The sequence below is a fragment of the Dysidea avara genome, chromosome 11, assembly GCF_963678975.1.
Source record: "Dysidea avara chromosome 11, odDysAvar1.4, whole genome shotgun sequence".
Classification (NCBI taxonomy): Eukaryota; Metazoa; Porifera; class Demospongiae; order Dictyoceratida; family Dysideidae; genus Dysidea; species Dysidea avara.
In genome coordinates, this window is record NC_089282.1 from 7,897,918 (window position 1) to 7,911,352 (window position 13,435).

General features: G+C 35.6%; 1 long non-coding RNA gene across 1 annotated transcript; it reads left to right on the plus strand.

Annotated features, from left to right (window-relative positions):
• The first annotated feature begins 1,385 nt into the window (after positions 1–1,385).
• On the plus strand, positions 1,386–2,649 carry LOC136238965 (uncharacterized). Its single transcript, XR_010693300.1, has 3 exons — positions 1,386–1,443; positions 1,495–1,977; positions 2,486–2,649. It is a non-coding gene; the product is annotated as an uncharacterized lncRNA (long non-coding RNA).
• The last annotated feature ends 10,786 nt before the right edge of the window (positions 2,650–13,435 follow it).

Here is a 13,435-nt window from a genome sequence, read left to right on the forward strand (position 1 = left end):
AGATGTTGTTGCTGTTCCTAGCAGTTATTTTTCAATGGAACTGTACAATGATACATGTACCATGACTTTATATAGGTACTGTATTTATCTATATACGTACAATGAATACCATCTGGGGGAACTGTGCATGCCATGGAATGTACATGTAAACTACTTCTCAAGATGAGTGGGCATATAACAGTAAGGATCATTACAGTAAAGAGTCTAAACAAGGACAATCATGCCTAAAAGTGCTAATTTAGTTTCTACTTTAGCCCCACATAATTAGCAATAAAACAGCTATAAATTCAGTTGTATAATTTAATGGAAATGTACATTGAGACACATGCACCATGACTATATCTTGTGTTCATCAATCTACAATGAATACCATCTGGGATGTGTCATGCTAGAAATGTAGGCAACATCTCATCCAGCAAGATAAGAGGGTACAAGCAAATGCTGTACCAGAGTAACTTTAAGGGAATATTAGAAGCTAGTAGGAATCATTACAATAGGGCTTAAACAAAAGGATCATCATCTGCTACTTTAGCTACTGTAATCAGTTAGTAAGATACTTTCTACTTAAGATATGATGTAATTTAAGTTACAACTCCCACCTTCCTGTTGTACAAAACATATTATACATGTATATGTGATCTAACCTGTGATCCTTTTGCAGCCACACAAATGTGTCAACATTTCCTAAATGCTGATTTGAACACTAGTGTATGAAATGTTGAAAATTGTTTTCCTATTCAAAAGAATTAGGATGCTATCATCTGTCACTTATGTCAGTTTGTGTCAGTTATGTTTGTGTACAGTTAGTCTTACCAAAATATAGCCACAAAATAGAAGGCTTTAAGGGATACAACTCTTCTCACATGTGCACAATTAACATGCAAATATAAAATGGGATGGTAGCTGATGATTAAAGACAACTGCTGCAAATAACTGATGACAATTTCTACTTCACTAATATACGCTTACAGATTTTAATGGCACACGAACTTGGCAAGGAATTAAATGTGGCCCAGTCTGACAAAGCTTTCTGACTTGCTAAATTATATAACTTGTCAAATCATAACTTGTCTTGTGAATATAATTATGGTGGCAACATAAAATTGTCAGCTAATAGGTGTTGCATAGCACAGTAATGTGGACAAAGTTTCAAGTGGATTTTACGGTATTGAAACTTACAAGATATCAAACTTGGATATCTTGAAAGACCAATTTTGTTAAACCAAGTTACAAATTTCCTCTAAGATTCCAACTAAACATGATGATATCAATTAGCATTTCCAGCGCTTCATTCAACAATGATATAATAACTATGTAATATACACATAAACGATGGTGGAAACCATACAACATATCAACCCAAACTATAAAATGCAGTGACTAGTAGAGTAATTCACAGTCTGATGTGTATCAGTTATAGAGAAGTTGAGTGAAAATGCAAAGGTATTCACATACGTGTATATAATGGCATGTATTTTATCATAAACCTTTTAGATTGATCCTTTTATCTGCTACTGTTCTGTTAGCAGCAATATGCTATATTACACCAGTTGAATCACAATTCTGCAATTCATTAGATAGATATCACAGTTTTGTGTGCCCCTCTGGCCATGCCATATCTAATGTGTATGGATATCATGATGATGGAAAAGAAGACAGGGTCTATTGCTACAATTGTGAAAACACTCAAGGAAGTGGTTCCAGTTGCTATAGAACAGGCTATGTGAATCATTATGATTGTCCTGTGGCTGTGCTGTGCAAGCCAAACCATTTCTTTGCAGGGGTAAGGAGTGTTCATAGCAATGATAAAGAAGATCGACGTTTCGATTTTCAATGTTGCTCAAGTGGTGGTAAGTGCACTACAAATAACTGCAAGCTTGTTGGGCCAGTGAATGACTTTGATGGATACATGAGCTACAGACCGAATGCCGGCAAAGTAATTGTTGGTGCTTTCAGTTGGCATCGCAGCAGCAAAGAGTGAGAAACCTACATGGTGTCTGTATAATATATACCATAAACAAGGCACATGCATTGAAAACACTGACACTTCATTAATTGTGCAAATGCATCCCCCAGTTTAAATACCACAGGTGTGAATAACTCAGCCTTCGTGAGTACATTGATTTTATCACTGAAGACAAGTATAATAATAAATAGCTACATAAGCTAAAATGGCATGCTACAGTGAATTTTAGATTTACATTTCTTGTATATTAAACTAAAGTGATGCTTAATATGGATTATTCATATGGATTTCTTACAAATCCATTCTCCATGATAAACACCTCAAAGGCTTTAACATACATTAAATTACAATATTATTGCTGTTAAATGATATATGTAATGTTAAAGAGGAACATGTTAGTAGTTCACAATACCTATATAGTGACTGCTCTGTTAATACACACAACTGATAAACTGTACATGCAGCACATATCTAAGTATCTATAGTAGTTTATACTGTTATTGTGTTTGTTACTTGTAGGGATCGCCAGTGGTGGTACCAGGAATGTGAACTGCAAGACTGCTGATAAAGCTGATTTGAAGGAAGCTGGCTACTCATAAACAGTTTTAGATAATCTCTCTGTGTTCATCTGTTTTACTTTTGTATATGTAGTCAAAAGCTTTATATAAAATATGATGTGCTAATATCTATTTTAGTGGTCAAACCTTTTGGGTGTAGGTGGTAACAAGCACAAAAAGATAAAAGGGTCCTAAAATGCTAAGCAAACAGTATAAAATGTAATTTGGGCAGTGTAAAAAATCACTTGCGATTGGCTAAATTCTCTACATTGTAAGTTGTAACATAACTAAACTCTGCACAGGGTGACTTGTAATGTAGCTGAACTTTCTACAGGGTTACTTGCAAGTCTCTACATGGTAACTTGTATTATAACTAAACTCTCTAAAAGGTGAGGGAGATTTGTAGCACATAATAGATATACATAGCTGAACTCTCTTCAAGGAGACTTGTAATGTAACTGAACTCTCCACTCGATGACTGATTTCTATACAAGGTGACTTGCTATGTAGCTGAACTCTATACATGGCAAAATAGTAACCTATAGGTTACTATTGCCATGTATAGAGTTAACTGAACTCCCTGCAGGGTGACTTGTAATGTAGCTGAATTTTCTATGGGTGACTTGTTTGTTATGCAAGTTTCTGGAGGCTGACTTGTAACATAATATGTAGCTGAACTCACTGCAGGGTGACTTGTAAAGTAGTTACACAATGACTCGTTTGTTTCTGAGATCCCTACAGGATGACTTGACATTATCATATCATGTGTATATGGAATGGTGGTAGTTTTCATTACATTTGTGTCAAGAACTTTAAAAGTTATTTTTATTCATTGTAGGAGTAGATACAGGGCTCAACAAGGGGGTGCACCATGACAAGTGTAGTAGGTAGCAATGTAAAGCAGGGAGTCTGGGGGTCCACTCTCCAGAAGCTATTGTGTATTTTGCATGTTTGAGGACTGATATTTTTATGTAGAGTAGTTTTATGCCAATATCTAATCATAACAATAATTCATACATTCTATATAAGTGGTCTACATTAATCACAAGCTGTATGCAGGGATCAGTGATAGTCATATGTTCAGCTATAAGTCTAAAGTAAATTGACATACAAAAGACCAAATGAATCCAATTTGCAAAAAAACATTTCTAGCAGGCTACATAGAGCTAAGTGTGTCAATTGGTTGGTTGGTGTTGCAGATGTAAGTTTCACAATCAGTGGAGGATTCTAGTGTTACAATAAAACAATGTCCATTTGGCTCCACTTGGCGTACTTAGAGATAATAAGTCACTCTCTATGGTTCCTACTGGATACAAATACATGAAAATAGCAAGAAGAAAATATCCTGACCGCCTGGCAGACTCCTGTAAACATTTGAGCGTTAATCGGATGGCTGCAGCTGCCAGGTCCAGCCATGGATTTTTTCTTCTTTCTCCTACTTTTCAAACATACTTAGTGAAGTTAATATAAACATCTTAGGCCTTTATAAGGCCTTCTGGTATACAGGCTCTGCCTTTACCAAGTACTTTAATAATAACACAATGGTGATTGTTCTATTAGAGTATTTGACTGTTATATTACAGTATCTTGATCAAGATTTGATCTTGTGCATAGAATTATACTACAGATTTTTTTCAGAGTGGAGGCATGTGCACCCTGTGACCCCTTCTGGATCTGTCACTGCACTGTTACACCTATAGCAAATCAAAGAGTGTGTTATACATCAAACCTTGATGAAATTCTATTCCAACTGGCATTATTAGAAGAAAACATGCACACTTACCTTACAACTCCTGTGACAGTGATGTTCATACTAATTGCTGACTAACTGTGTTTCTAAGCCACCAACAAAATGGTTCCCAGATGATCACACTTAAGAAAGGAAGATGTCGTGGTGGACATTATGTAGAGACTGAAATATCAGTGTAGTATATAGGTAGGTACTGTGAGTAGGGATCCCCTAAAAGTGGTGGTGTTCCTGCCTTTAAAAGGTCATCATAGAAATATCTTGGCATAATCTTGCTTGACAAAAATGTATCTTAAATGAAGAACAATAAAATTGTTACAGAATAACTATATAGCAGTGAATTTTAAAATAATTTCCTAATTTGTTCACTACAGAAAATCACATGGTGACCAATAATCAGCTACACTTACAAGGATGCAGATAACAAGGCACAACCATCATGCCTGTTGATAATATGTATGTCATGTTCACTCAAGATTAGGAGGGAGCTTAAAATACTTTGAAGACTCAGTATAGCAGGCATGTATGATAATTCTAATGGAACTGTCATTAGTCTTTCATACGTGAATTTCTAGCTCTCAGTCTGCTGTAAACAACAAGTAATCAAACTAGTGCATTAAAAAAGAAGATGTTTAATTAAGTTGAGTTCTGTCCTTACAACCGGGGCAGACCTATATAAGGGGATCATGGTCTAAAATTTCCACGCTAACTAAAACTTTATACTTCAACAGAACAGATATTATGCTAATTATAATTATTGAATGTGTGAACAAAACAACAAAAGTTGCTGGTACTAGTCGAATGTCTAATTTGAGCACATAGAATTGAACAGCATATAATACCCATCTCTACCCTCATCACAAGTTGTTTATTATAAGCCCCAATGCCAATGAAACACTTGCAGGCATGCAAAGTTCCTAGAGAGGTTTTAATTTGATAGGGTATGGTATTGTTTATACTGTTGTAAAAGCGGATGTTAAGAAACTCTGCCAAATGTTCAATATTTTATCTCTTAACTGGCTTGAAATCGAGATGCAGTATTTAAATCAATTTAGCTGCTATGTAGAATATATATATATGTGCTTATGTGTCTGCAGATATATGTAGCTCTTGGCTGGTCAGCAGCATGTATGGTTTATTGGTATGGTCAGCATTTGTATGCAAAAGTTCAGCCTTTAAATTAGCTGCTGTATTTATTATATAAAGCCATATAAACATCTGCTGTTGTATAACTATATAAGTTTTATGTGATTTAACTGTTTTGTACTGATACTACACAGTTTGTTGTTCTGTTTTTGTAGGTGATACCCCTATAGGCTTTGCCTTTTGTGCTTGCCTTACCCTTCTGTGGTTAAATAAATAAAACAAATTATTAAAAAGCTATATGTAGCTATGTGACTTTATGCATGCTTTTATGTAGTGATCTTATCGCCATCACGCACAATGAAATTGCATCTGGGCTTGATTGTATTTCCAAAATATTTTACCACACTGATGAGCATGATTTTAATATCTAAACACTTTTAAATTAGCAGTACTTAATGTTGAAAAGGTATCATAGTATGGCAGTACTGTACTTTAGCAATCGAGAATATTACCCAAAAACCAGCCACACTTTTCCTTCATAACAGCTTGACAGTGTAGGTTAGGCATGCATAACTAAGCCCATAAATATTTTCATGATAGTCCCAAACCCAAGTTTCTACCAAATTTTAAATAATTTTCTGTTTATAATTGACTGACTGACCAGCTGACTGACTGATGCCTCCAGCCAAATACAACTTGACTATGAATAAAGCTACAGGTTTGATTTCTTCACTGTTTGACATTCACTTCAGCCTGAAATGTACCTTTTCATTAACCACAGCAGCTACAATACATGTATCATGTACCTATCTTTGTCCTCCTTTGTGTCCCATTTCTTCCTCTGATACCATGTAGATGCTAGCTCATGACATGATTTGTGAATGGATTTATTGCAGAGGCACTTCTTGTACTTGTAACACTGTATAACAGGTGGAACATAACTTAGCTGGAACTCAAACAAAATGGCCACTTTGCAGTTGATAGTTGGTGGTGCGTGTTCAACCATAATTTCTAAAATGACTGGATTGTTTGCAGTGGCATTTCTCATACTGTTCTTCATTTGTAAAGCTGTATAACTAACAGGTGGAACATGCTGGTAAAAAAAAAAACGAAATGGCAACTTCACATTTCAGTAATTGGGGTGCATGTTTAATCATGTCATTCATGTGATCAATGTGTCTGGCACCATTCTTTCCTTTGATGCAGTATGGGATGGTGCTGTAAAAAGTAAGTGCAAGGAAGTTTTACATTTGAACAGGGATCACAGATAAAAAAGCAATGAAATAAGGGAGGTCATCTACACCTGCAGCTATATATATATATATATATACTATACTAGTTAACATTTAATGTAGCATTACAATTAAATTTTATAGAATGATAGTATACAGAACAATAATTTGGTTAATATTATAAGAACACTTGTTATGTAAGTGATAACTGTCAAATGCCATCAGTTAGCACCATCTAATGTTCACAAAGAAAAGTGGGAGTTGTCATTGCGTTTGTGTCAAGATTAAAAATTACTTCAGTAATTCACTGCCATACTGGACTTATAGTAAAGAGTGTGATAAAGCCTTTATTAAAATAGGTTTTAGTGTAAACTAAAACAACACTAGACTCTATAGATGTGACTGTATGGGATAGGAGGACGATAGAGCCAGTTGGAGTGAAGCTGCCATACCTCCCTTTGTGCTTGATGCTTTAGTTATTTGTAATGCTCAAGGCTTACAGGAGAATGAAAGGTTTTTAAACAACCTGTTACAATTCCTCATTAGTTTTCTTGTAATCCATGGTGGTGTGCAATGCTTCCAAGAGATATTTTAGGTATGTGGAGGTCAATGAGTTTGGTGAGTGTTTACTGTGGAATCTTAACCATAGGGAGTTTGTATCAATTCGTTGAAAGTCAACTCTACCTGAAAGTCAACTCTACCTGAAATGTGCTTATACCAAGTTTAATACATTTCCAATTTGCCTTAAATTGTTGTAAAGCAAAAATGTGCTGTTTGTTTTGTTTTAATGTTCTGGGTTTCATGCTAGTGTGTACAGAGCAACACACTGAAGGGAACAGCTCTCAAATTTAATATCATCCTTGGCTTTAGTGATCATGATATTGTGCAGGCTTGTTGTAATTGTAATCGTAATTGTAATCAATTACTAATCATTAGCAATTTTCAAGTAATTGTAATTATAATTGTAATGGCTCACTGAGCATAAAAGTAATGGTAATTGTAATTAGCTGTTCAGTCAATAATCATTATGTAATTAAATTTAAGTAATCAAAGTTATGTTGTATAAAAGTACTACTCCATAACTTGACTCTATGTACACAATCTCATGTGTATAATATGTGGCCCATGTTGCTACAGTAAATTATTGACATTATATGTCATGTATTTGTTGACCATATAGTTAAACATTTTATGTACAGTATGGGATACATAATGTTCAATAGTAGAGAAACATTTAAATGTATCTGGATGATGCAGAGTTTATAAAGGATGAAAGCCCTTTAAAATTTTGGAAGATAAAAGCAAATAAATACCCCATTTTAAGTACAATAGCAAAGAATAGCAGCAACATTTGCACCATTTGAGTGTGTATTCAACCATAGTGGCAATGTTCTCAGACCAAAATATATGTAGACCATTACCAAAAAAGTTTGAAGAGTTAATAGACGTACCTTAAGATTAATGCTGGAGAGCTGTAAGTAAGTTATTGTTGTACCCCAATTAGTGCTGGGCGGTATTGAAAAATAACAAACGGTATACCTTACATAAAAAGTATCACAGTATTAATGTAAAAGCTATTGGTATTAAAGTAACTGCCATTTACCACAACAAAAGCACCAAATACCAATGGTAGCTCAGCAAGCCTCAGGTACAAACTACCACTAACAAACTTGTTTACATAGTTTGGTTAGCTGACTACCAGTGTTGGGAGTAACGCGCTACTTATGTAACGCGTTACGTAATATTATTACTTTTGTGGTAACAAAGTAATATAACGAAATACGCTATAAAAACAGGTAATATAATGCAAGCTACTTTACTTACAAATGTAATGCGTTACCTAAGTAATATAGTTACTGTAACGAATCTAATATTACGTAATATTATTACTACAAGTAACGAAGTTACTAATCTCGTTAGTTATCCTCTGAGTAATGCTCAGCCACAGCGAAGTAACGAGGCCTACTGAATGAAGCTTATTCACCAGCTTCTTACTTATAACCAAAATTTGCATATTGTCCAACAGCGCAATCATGTCACGTGATAAGGTGATAGTTTCACACGTGACAGCTTAAGGCTGTGGACACAAAGTAATATAATATGTAATATTATTACAGTTACTTTATTTTATCGGTAATATGTAACTGTAACTAAATAGTTCAGTTGCAAGTAATATGTAATATGTAACTAGTTACTTTTACAAAGTAACTTGCCCAACACTGCTGACTACATCAGCACCTGCCTACAAACATTAATTGTCACATGTCTGGTTACCTTCTAAATATGGGATGAAACAAGCCCACAGGGAGGCCATAGTGCCCAGATGGTATGGCGGTATTAAAAAATGCAGGCGGTGTCAAAACCAGTATGACTTAAATATCACAGATTATTAACAATACCAGTATATCACCCAGCTCTAGCCCCACACGTACAGTAGTAATTGAAAAGTAATTTTAATTATTAATCATTATTTTACATACTGAAGTAATTGTAATTGTAATCATTAGATTGGCTTCAAAAAGTAATTGTAATTGTACTGATTACTTTCATTGGGTAATTACAACAAGCCTGATTGACACTAACTGCAGTTGTGATGTTACAAAAGCAAATCACATCATTAAAACAACCAGTGGGACTATGAACGTTTTCAAATAGTTTCACAATAGGTTGATCTTTGGACAGTAATTTAGTCCTGGAAGCAGCCACTGGACTTTCAGGATGTAGTGCTAAACGCCACCAATGACCATCTCTAATGTGTGTGCCTACTACTGAAGACACAGCACTGCTGTCAGTGTCCTAATGGTCCACCTCTGATTTCCTACCCCTATAGAATTCTGAATCCAGTCACACCATATGTACATATTCTACAAGTACAAGTATTTTACAAGTATATACAACTCAATAAGAAATATATTTAAAAATATACATGCCTATAGCTACACACTAAAAATACAAAATTAAAATCAAAATTTCCAATCACAATTGACAACTGCAAAGTGTAAATTGATTTCTCCTGGTTTAAATTTACACATCTTATTGTGTGCATCTTTTGTGTAAGTAAGTGCATGTTTTGGCTGAGTGATTATGTAAATTGTTATTTCATCTGTTTCTGAATTCATTCCAAGCCTATCATATAGTTTCTTATACACTGAGCTTGGTTTTTGGTGATTTTCAGCAAAGGTTACTTGTATAGCAAAAACCTGTTTTTTCTTATCCCCTTGGCTCTTGTTTACAAAGACGAAGTCAACTGCAGGAAATTGTGGATCTACTGGATAATACAAAACACCAGGCTCCATATCAATCACCTTTTCAGAATTTTTAGCAACTCTTTTTTTCTCGGTAAAAGTCCATTGATGATCTTCCCAATTGCCTTTAAAAATCTGCCACTTGAAGAGGTTTGATCGGACAAGAGTATTATACGTCACAAATTGAAATAATTCTGGCACTTTGGCTGTACCACCCAAGAACATTAGATTAAGAGTTTCTATACATTTAGCAAGCTTCTGATACCAAATTTAGCGAATTTGGTTGAGGATAACACCTTGTAAATTGGGATTTTCCCGGCGAGGCAATTAAATTTTCCAATAGGTTAATGTATGGAGCGCGTATTATGTCATCATCAGCAGTAAATAATTGTTGCTATGGCGACATTTTCCCATTTGTACGGTCGGAATTGGATAGAGAAATTCAAGGGCTTTCTTTTGTTGTATGGTGTGTTGTAGAAATTTTGTGAGTTAAAGGTTGTAAATTAGTGTTTTTGTGTGTAGTGTAAAATACATGTATTTTGTATTGGACAACAAATGACAAGGAATGATGAGATTTTATGATCAGCCTGTTTTACCAAGTTGAGGTTTCAAAAAAGATATTAAACAGATATTAGATCTATTTAATGCATAATTCTTAATTTTTAAAGGTTTAACCCAGTGTTTGAAAACTTTTAGTGTTGACCACCTGAAAATGCTTGATTTGACAAATCCCATACATATGTTTTGATATGGATTTCAAGATAGATGTACCCTGTAGCTTTACTGCAAGATAAATACACATATCGCCATGATGCTGTTTCGTCATAAGCTGCAAACTGGGATCCACGATGTTAAATTGTTTGCTGATGTGGATGGCAAGCATGCATCAGACTCCGCTTGCCACTATTCTATCCAGGCTCGGAGAAATAGGGGGGGGGGGGGGGGCGGCTGCCCCCCCCCCCCCCCCCTCCCCCTTCTTCACTTTTACAAGTGGAGGGGCAGTGCCCCCTCACTTTTTCCAATGCCTAGTTGCCAAAGTGAAGCAACTATTTTAGTCAATGATCATTAGCCAACTTACTTTGCCTTTATTTACTGGGATTTGTGCTAAAGGCCGTTATGCAAGCATGAAACACTGCATGAATCAATGCTGGGAGTGCACAAGATCGATATACTCTAATAGAGCAGTCACCTAACTACTATAGAACATTGAGTAGATTCAGCGCAATCATTATAAGTTTGCCCTGTTATATGCAATTAATTCAATATGTCTTCACTAACACTTATATCTATATGTATATAATCAACAGCATGAGTCTCTGAAATGTCTTTATTTACTGATGTATCTAATTGTACTGTGTCTCAATGATAGTCATTGCCGGCATAGGAGTATCCTATTCAATTACACATGTTCCACTGAAAATTCTCTCAGATTCCCATCTCAAAGCATCCAAATCTCAAAATTTTCCTGTGGGGGCATACTCCCAGACCCCCTTAGTATTGGCTGCTTGGCATGCTAGAGTGCAAAGCACACTAAGGTACAGTTAATAAACACTTTGTAACTTACAGCCAACCCACATGACTTGCCCCCCCACTTTTGAGTACTGTTCTCCGCCATTCTATCTACGTACTATACTAGTGTGCCCATATCGACCAGATAGTTTTGCAATGAGGAATTTAAAAACCTATTCCTTACTAGAGCTAATCTGTCCTTTCGATTCCAGTGCTGACTACGCAATCCAGTGCAACTGGTAAGGCATGAAAGCCAGAGTAGCTACCTACAGCCAATTGATGAACTGGACAATCTTGGGTTTTTCATGTGAGTACCACATGGTGGATATTGGCTATCTTGATGAGAGTACTATGTGTTAGTGGTGTGAAATTAATTATGAACAAACCGTTTTCATACTGCAAAAGAGGACTTGAGTAGCAGCAGCCAAAGCCATCAGTTCAGTCTTCTCAGAGAATATTTTTTGGCTTGTAATAATCTAAATTAGGCAATTCAATTTATTGTATTTCTCCTTGCCATGCCTAATTTGACTTTATGCAATCACATGTACTCTGAGGTCTTGTCATTTTTATCACTACATCAATGTTAATTGTTACAGGTTTTTGCAATTGAATTCGGCGACTTTGCAATTGAATTCGTCGCTTTTGCAATTGAGTTCGTCGCTTTTGCAATTGAATTCGTCCCGTTTGCAATTGAATTCGTCCCGTTTGCAATTGAATTCGTCGCTTTTGCAATTGAATTCGTCGCTTTTGCAATTGAATTCGTCGCTTTTGCAGTTAAATTCGTCCATAACAAGAATGGCAGCTGGAGCAAACACGAAAACATGATGCAGCAGCTGCTACAAGAACTTGTTCAAGTACAACAGTATAGTAAACAACTCTTTATAAGACAATAATTCTTCCTCTACAGCCTCTCCAACAACATTCCAAACTCTACTGCGCCATTCGCGATGGGTGTGGTCACTCGCGAGCAAGCTAATTAACTTGTCAGACAGCTATCAACTTCGCGTACTACCAGCTTCAATTACCTTCTAGTGTCTCAAGTGTAACTCTCCAAGGCATAAATAGTTCATCTCTTAATGAACGGGTTGGTTTCTTGGAGCCGTTTTGTTTATGACGAATTGTAATGCAAAACCGACTAATTCAACTGCAAAACCGACGAATTCAATTGCAAAACAGACGAATTCAATTGCAAAACCGAGGAATTCAATTGCAAACGGGACGAATTCAATTGCAATAACGACGAATTCAATTGCAAACGGGATGAATTCAATTGCAATAACGACGAATTCAATTGTAAAAACCTGTAAAAAAAATGTTTAAGAAGATTTACAAAACATATTCCAGATAAGGATTTCAAACAACAGCTACTTTTCTTGATGCACATGCATTGCCTTGTCATAAACTACTTTTAACAAGGGATCTGGGACTAGCCAAAATTTGAACATAATTCCAAATCCCATGGAGTTTTATTGATAAGTAAGAATTTATGGTAATGCACAAATGTTGTGCCTGTTATGCTAGCATTATGCTCAATGCTTCCAGGCACCTATTATGCTCATTATTATGCCAGCATAATCCGATCGGTGGGTCCCTATTACTGACTCAAAAGTTAAGTGGCCATTATGCTTCGCTTCGGGTCCCTATATTACTGACTCAAAAGTTAAGTGGCCATTATGCTTCGCTTCTAATCTTTTTACTGGTTTGGCACAGTTTCAGATTTTATAATAGTAGTTAGTCTCCGGCTGACAATGCATGTATATATAAAAACAATTTTTGACCAGCCACAAAGTTCACCCTTAAGCCTAATATAATTTCCCAATGTTTAACCTGTGACTGGAAAACATTCAGCAAAAGCAAACATTAGTTTGTGCATACATTGCAAAATTAATGTTACACTGCATATGCTGTTTATTTCTTTATGCACATAATAATAATAACACTGAACCCATTAGTCAACCTGTCATGGACCATGATAGTGGGTCCATATAATATGGATTACCAGGGTTTTTTTTTTTTGCAAAAATCCTAATAGAACACACACCTAAAAACCATCTTGAAAAAGCATCCTTCAAACCAAAACAACGTATCCTTTG